The sequence below is a fragment of the Oenanthe melanoleuca genome, chromosome 2 (assembly GCF_029582105.1).
Source record: "Oenanthe melanoleuca isolate GR-GAL-2019-014 chromosome 2, OMel1.0, whole genome shotgun sequence".
NCBI lineage: Eukaryota > Metazoa > Chordata > Aves > Passeriformes > Muscicapidae > Oenanthe > Oenanthe melanoleuca.
The window spans coordinates 45,294,398-45,302,392 of record NC_079335.1 but is presented as its reverse complement, the minus strand read 5'-3'; positions in this window follow the sequence as shown (position 1 = coordinate 45,302,392).

Genomic DNA, 7,995 nt, shown 5'->3' with positions numbered 1-7,995 from the left:
CACTTATAAATGTTCTTCGAAAAGTAGATTTGTTCTTCAGCTAGAAAGCTGGTCAGATCATTACCATGTCACTTCCAGCACCTATATCTAGACAAGAAAAAAATCTGACCTTTGGAGACTGCAACCATCAAGGACAAAGGATGTTTACTCTGGTATAAACCCAGGAAATAACAGATTTCTTTCTCCATAATTTCTTGACAGATTTTAAGTGAGAAAATAAGCCTCACCTAGGATCATCAAGGAGTGCTGGAAGGAATGCAAGGAGCTTTACTTTTCATTAAGGAGCTACGCAGACGATTTGTCTACAGGCATAAGTTACATCTTCTCCTTTCACCTAGAGCAGCCCATGGTCACTTCATTGGGTAAGGTCAGTGAGGGAAGGGAGGTGAGTCAGCATGAACTCCATGGGTAATCAAAAACCTCAAATTTGTGCCAAATAAAGTGAATAAGCAAAAACAAACAAACAAAAAAAAACAACAACAACAAAAAAACAACCCCCAAAAACCAAAAAAACAGAACCAGACAAGAAAATACCTCTCCAAGAGAACTGCAAACACCTAAACTATTTCTAATTATTTTGATCTTTCTTACCTTCTCTCTGGGGTTGAGTTAGAGCCTTTGTAGATTTTAATCTTTTGTGTTCAAGGCATTTCTTTTGTTATTGAGTATTATGATGTTTATAAAGGTTGCACTGTTGCAGGGCTGTGCGAAGAGGATGCCACATGGGTTCTGTAGGGGCATAGCCCCAGTGATCAAGGAGCCCTTTTGACTCCTATGTATAACAATTATTCACCTCCACTGACTCTCCAAGCAAAACAGTAGCTTTGCTGTGACACTGCCTCTGAACTTTCAATAAATATTTTTCCATCATCAATATTTTAAGAGGTCCTGCAAGCCCCTGAATAGCCTAAGAAGAGGCCAGCATCCCCTTTCCTCCCCTATCAGACCCCGGAAGGTACCTCTTACACCCGCTTCAAACCCTGTTTGTTAAATCCCACCACAGCAAAGGAGATGGGGTTAGATCATTTCTTATTTAATGCTAAAGTCTTCTGCTGGCAGCACCAATGGCACTGATGAGTGACAGCTACAGTGTGTCATTTAAATACTTGCATAGGGATTAGAGCGAGGTCAGGTACTCCTTTCCGCAGTGATCGCGTAATATTAACAACTTTCGGTCACTATCTAATCAGGGCTGGATCCAGACCTGTGACTGACAGATTTTTAATTGCTAGTCTCCTAAGTCATACAGTCCTCTCTCACTGGGAGGTGTTACCTTCAGCTCTTACTATGATGGATAAGGGCAAATTCTATGCTGTTAAAGTAAATCTTTTGATGTAGATATCTAAAGTGTTACTTTGTCTCTGTGACTTAGGGGGACTCTTTTTTTACAGTAAGAGTGAAGAAGATAAAATATTGAAATAATATACTTTCCAGAAAGAAAGAAAAATAGAAGTAAATCTATGTGTGTGTACATCTTTCTTTGAAATCATACTGTTCTCTCTTGTTTTACTGCAAAAATAAAAAACATAAGAATGCAGGAGAAGTCTATCATGCCTCACCTCTTTTGCTTTCCAGTTTCTATTTGCTCCTTTATTTTCCATACTTTAAAATCTCATTTAACATTCTCTTGAGAAGGAGAGCACAAGATTACAATCTAACGATTGTAATGAGAATGGGTTACGTTTGTGCCATTTCCCATTTTCATTACAATCTTTGTGGCAAGAGTAATGTAACAGAATTTTTAATGTCTTATATATTGCATGAACTTTTTTTTTTCAGCAAGCTCCTGCTACATTTCAATGGATGATGCTGCTGCAGAATATTGCAACTTTGATCTTTTTATAGCTTGCATTACGATCACATTGGCAATTTCACCCACTTCCCCAAAGTGGAAAGTATTTTGATATACAGCTTGCTGCTACAAAAGCCAGTCATCTGCACATACTGTACATACCTAGAAAATTGTTTTCCCCAAAATCCCAGCTGTGGCTGAGTACAAGATACTGACATCACCAAAGATGTGTGTTTCTCTGAGTGGTACTACGGGAATTGTAGACTGCAGAAACTGAGCAGAAGAATAGAGCAGTTTGTTTCTTGAAAGGTAGGAACAGCTCTTGGAGAGAAGTTGTTTCACACGTTTGACTTGGCACTGATTTTCCAAAATGTATAAACCTTTCTATAAAGCTTCTCATAGTGATCAACAGCTAAGGCAAAGATAGGTGATGGACCAGGACAAATTTTTAATAAAAAAGGGATCAAAATGAGTTTGGCAAGAGAACCAGTGGTTTAAGCTAAGTTACAGAAGCAGCAGGCACCACCTAGCAGTTTATCTGGGTTTGTTAATGCAAGTGATTAACATGAGTGATTCTTAACACAGGAGCTAACTAGGGGAAAAGAGAAGTGTGCCAGAATAGCTAGCTCAAGAGCAACATCCCTGAGGAGATCGGTACAGAACTCGTGCGGCCAGAAAGGCTTCAAAGGGAAAGGCATCTACAGCTAATAGGAAGATCTTCCTCAAATTCATTGCCTACCTTTATGGGGCAAAAAGAGAAGGATGGTATTGACAAAAAGCTGAGATATCATAAGGCTTTTATATCGTGGAGGGCTGCAGAGTCACAACAGCCTCAGACTGAATGGGTGGTGAAGACCACGCTCCAGGTGCATCAAAGAGAGCAAGCACAGGGGTATGGATTAGCACAGATTTGACTGGGTGTGGGTGGCTCTACCCTTCAGTGACTGGAAACACTTCCCTTTTAGACAATGCAGTCTGGTGGGGAAAAAAAAATAAAACAGAGAAAACATTAGGGAGATGAACGGCCTTGAATTTGAGCATAAACTTAACCTTTGGCCAGTACTATAAATTCTATTGATGTATACATCTTGTTGATTAATATAGACTAATGATACTGAACTTAAAAAAAAAATAAATTTTGAGAGTAGCACCTCCTTGCAATATCAGAAGAGAAGACAATATCAGAATATTTTTGAGACAGCCTGCATCTAGCAGATTCATGCCCCTGCTTAAGAAGCCTTATTTCCTTGATGCATAGGGTAGAATCCGGCATTCTTTAGATCAATGCCTATGGAGATATTCACAGCATGGCAAGGCAATGGGTGAGGGAGAATGACATCCTCATTATGATAAAATTCAACAGAAAACTTCCAGATTTTGAAATTTCTGGACAAAGCCACTCAGGAAAAGATGCACAAGGTTAGATTTCACACTTAACCCACAGGAGTTGAGTTTTAACCCTGCCTCTTGTCTGGTCAACTTCTGTTGCACTTACTGTAAGCTGGGCACATCTACACTGAGGCTAGAATTTTTTTCCCTTTGAGTCTAAATTTAACACTGCAGACCCTCAGGATAAAACCAGTTGAGCCCTTTGGAGGGAAAACGTTCATCCTCTTTATCAGAGTGGCTTTCCCGGTGGCTTTCACTTCAGCAAGAAGAGTGTCTGGGATAATTGCTCTTTCCACAGAGGATCAATACCGTGTAATTAATCAAGATGAAATCATTCTTTGCACTTCTCCGTGTTTCATCCTTGAGACGTAGTCTCAGATTCACTGGCTCCTGGAGATAGCAATGCTCTCCTACTGCACTACCCCAAGACACCCTAGGGGCAAAAACATCACAATCCAGCTGTCCAGAGTCTAGCCTGACATATCTTAATAGATGAAAAGAGACAAGAAGGCCCAGATGCCTCTTTATTAGGACTGTCCTCTCTGCAGAGACAACAAGCCCTCAAAATCTACCACAGTCAGTGTAATGTTGGCATCAAGGGACTCTTATTCCCTCCCAGGAAACATGCCACCAAACTTGCAGTGATTACAAAGCAGAAGCATGCACTTTAGAAATACACCTAGCAGAGCCCCAGGTCACAGTGAGAATAATTCAGCTAACATTTCTACAGTTTGCAGAGTTTGCTTAGCTGTGATTGATCACATGAATCACACATTCCTGTTTAATTTCTGTTACAGGGCGAGCATATTTTAAACCCACTGCCTTGTATGAAACAACACAGGAAGTAATTTTAAAAGTACATTTTCTATGAAAAGTAAAAATATGAACATTTAATACTAAATAGTTTTCATCTCTGCCGGGTCACTTTTTTTTCCCAAATTTCAAAATGCCAGAGGGCAAAAAGAAATTAAAAGACTATTGAATCAGTTCTAATGGACTTAAGACAAAATGAAACATTTCAAGCAGTTCATTTGACCTGGAAACATTCTCCTTTTAGTATAAATACTTTTATGTTTCATACTAATTTGGGCTGAAAAGGTTGGAATTTCCCACAAATTCCATCATTCTCCACTTATGTTTAAGATTCCTCCTGCCTGTCGGGCTCTTTATTTCTCTCTATTAAGCACAATCAAGACAAAATGACTCCTAAAAAGATTGCTGGCCGTTCTGGTATCACTGAAATTAAGTAGCTAGTGAAGACAATTATAAATAATACATACAATTGTGTTTATTACAGAAAGATATTAAAAGAATGACTGGAATTTTCCATTGGTTTGGATAAGCAATGAAGACATTTTAGTGGACCTGAGCTGAGAAACAGCATCGGCTCAAGTGATTGTGCGTTGATTCAGTTTACATTAAATGGAAGAACAAATAAAAGTAAGGCTGGAACTAATGTTCTCCATTTCAAAAGGGCATGGACTAAGTGCTCTGAGCTCTGAGCACCCCAGCTGCCAAAGTCAACACACACTGTGTGTCTCTGCAATGGGATGGGAAAGAGGCTGGAGGATTCTTCAAATCACTGGTGCTTACAAGATCTCAAAGCTGTATTCTAAGCAGGAGGAAAAAACCCAGTCATCCATGGACCTGCAGGATAAAGAGACACTTAAAGAGCCTTTAGTTCAAACTTCAGTAAGAGTAATGGCACTGAACAGAAGTGCAAGGGGAATATATATAATGGGAATGGTTTTACTACATCAGAAAGAGAAGCAAAATAATGTAAAAGTTTAATTGTATGGGAATGAGATTTTACTAACTGGAAACAACAGAAATAATCTAAGAGCTTAATTGTCTTCATTTGGGAGGACCTGGATTATCTCATTCAGAATTCAGACAGAACTGGTGTTGTAATTCAGTATCTGGCACATGAAACTACAGGAACTTGCAGGTATTCATGATGAGCCTATCTACTCATGGGATTAGAAAATAGTAAAGGCAGTATCTACAGTTAAGTGAGGGAAGAAAAGAGATCTCACAATTACAAGTTAGTCTGATCTCAAATGTCTGAAGGCTTAGGAACAAATTTTGAAAGAAAGAAGTAATTTAAGTAATTGAGATAAACTGGAAATGGACTAAAATATTACCAAAGGGTTTCGGTTTGCTAATGGTAGGTTGTTTTAGACTAACTTGATAGGATTTTCAAGAGATAAAAGATTTTTTAGACAAAGGAAACATGGTAGATATAATTTATCTGAGCTTCAGCAAAGCATTTAATAAGGTGTCAGATGGGAAATAATTTTTTTTAGTTAGAGAAAATAGGGATGCACGAAGGAAATACTGCGTGAGAGCCTCCTGAAATGAAGACGATCACTTGCAGTACTGCAAAAAGAACAGAAAGAGAGACATGAATGAACTTTCTTCACATTCAGTTTTGAGATAGTTCTTCCTTTCCTGTTAACCTGCATATAAATAGAGAAAGTCATTACTTCTGGGACTCTGATTGGGATACTAATTGTCCACAACTAAAAGAAAGTGTTCATACAGAAGAGGGTGAGGGAAGTAGACAGAAAGAAATGCATTACAGGAATAGAATAAAATAAAAGCTCATTCTTTGAGGGACTGGTACCACAGCTGCTGTAAAAAGAGCTCTCATTGGTAGCAAATGACTGAGACAAGTTAAGCTGGTACAGGACCTATGGAGAACATGAACAACTCTAAGCTGCCAAAGGGAGCCACCCTTGCAAAGGCAGAATCCAGGCAAGATAGTCCCAGCAGTAACAGGAAAGATTTAAGATAGCTGTGTGAAACTACTGCAACAAGATCTGAAATACTATCTACTCTTTTGGCTACCCACATTCAAAAACCAGAAGTTCAAACTGAAATTCATTTGGTGAACAGTGCTAAGATGCTTGGGCTATTGGATGTGCTAAAGAAGCTGGAGTTTGGCATTTTCAGCTAACAAAATTAAATCTTGAAGGCACAGAGAACTGCCCTATCTTGGATAAACAGTTTGTAAATATCTGCTGTAGGAGAAAAAATAAGCTGTCCATTGGGCAAGAACAACTGGATAGAAACCAGCCTCCCATAAATTCAGAAAACTTTGAATTTTTTTTTTTAAATGGGGGAAAAAGGTTTCTAATAGAATAGCAACATTCCAAATGGAAAAACAGGATCAACACATCAAGCTAATGGTGCCTTTCAACAACAGAGGTTGGTATCCATATGACAGGATTTATATGACATGGTACCTGAACAGCATGGTGTTTTCTAACCCTCTGCCAGACCAATATTCCTATTTTGAGTTATGTTTTGAATCAGAAGTACTTCCCTCTCCTCCAGAAAAAGATTGCAGTTCTGCATATACTCAGTCATATAACAACCTATAATGTGGCTGAGATTGAGAAACAAGCAGCAGGAATTCACCCAGGCAGAGTGGGACAAGGTCACTGTGAGGGGCCAAGAAGAGATTGCAGAGATGGCAGATGGTGGGGACATTGGCTGAAGTGGTGTTTACCATTATTATCTTCTCTGCTCATGAGTCTTTAGTACTACAAAGATTAAAATGTAAGTTATGGATGGCCTTTTGAAAGGCTGTAGAAAAAAGAACCCTAAACCTTTAATAATGACATTATTTTCCCTTGAAAGCATAAATACCTTTTTTCTTCAGGTACTACAGATTAAATAGGCTGAAATGTAGGCAGAAATTACATTTGATGTTGTGAAAATTTGAAACATTGATAAAATATGTTGGTTAGAAGATAGAAGGAGAAAATAGGTGTAACACAGAATTGACAAAACAGCTTAGAAATACTCTTGCTATTCGCAGGGAGGAAAAAAGTGGTAATAAAATTGGGAAGCCAATTAATTAGGAAAAGGGCACAAAAATGTATAGGAGAAGGAAAGTATAAACACAGAGAAAAAAAACAGCAAATGAGATACTACAGTATTACAGCAACATCCAAGGTAACCCTTCTATGAAATACCTAATCAAATCCCATGGATTCTCATGTGGAACCTGTCAGAGGTGAATGGAGTCAGTGGAGGCTTCCCAGTAACTCAGCTGTGCCTCTTCTTGCTGCTGGTCGTTGCATCTGAGATGCCAGGCTGGCAGCTGAGCTACAGGTACAAATACACTGATGATGCTGATGCTACACAGGGCAGTTGCCTTCAGCAGAGAGGTAGGACAGATAGCTGGGGAGGAAGAGGGAGACAAACTGAGAGAGATGTTAAAATTCTGGAGCAAGACACCCTAAAGGTTATGCAGGAGCACCTCTACCAGAACTCAGGGAGCTGGAGCATTGCCATGAGAACAAGGGAGAAAAAGGATTTTGGAAGCTCCACAGAGGGTGAAGTAAACAAGCAGTCAGCTATGACAGAGAGGCGAAGCAATGAAGAGGCATAATAATATATAATGCTATTTCAAAACAACAGATGGGAATAGGGAATTGATAGTGAAGCGATTAATACCAGCAATGAAAGAACTAAACACCTTTAAAATGCACAGTTTTTAATAAGAGCCAAGCCAAAGACTCACAGCAATTCATAAATTAGCAAAGAATGACATACACAGTGGCAGGAAGGGAGAAAGAGCAAAATGAACCCTAAGATATGCCAAGTGCCTGCTGATGGAGAGGAGGATGACTTTGAGGGGTAATACTGAGCCTCAGGGTAAAACGTAGTATAATGTGAGAGCTGTGTCTCCCAACCTGGTCAGCAGCTGGGAGCCTCTGTAACACCATGGGAGAAAGAACAACCTTCACTGATGCTCCAGTTGCACCCACCCAGCCTCCCCCAGGCAGCTGTGGCTCCCAAGA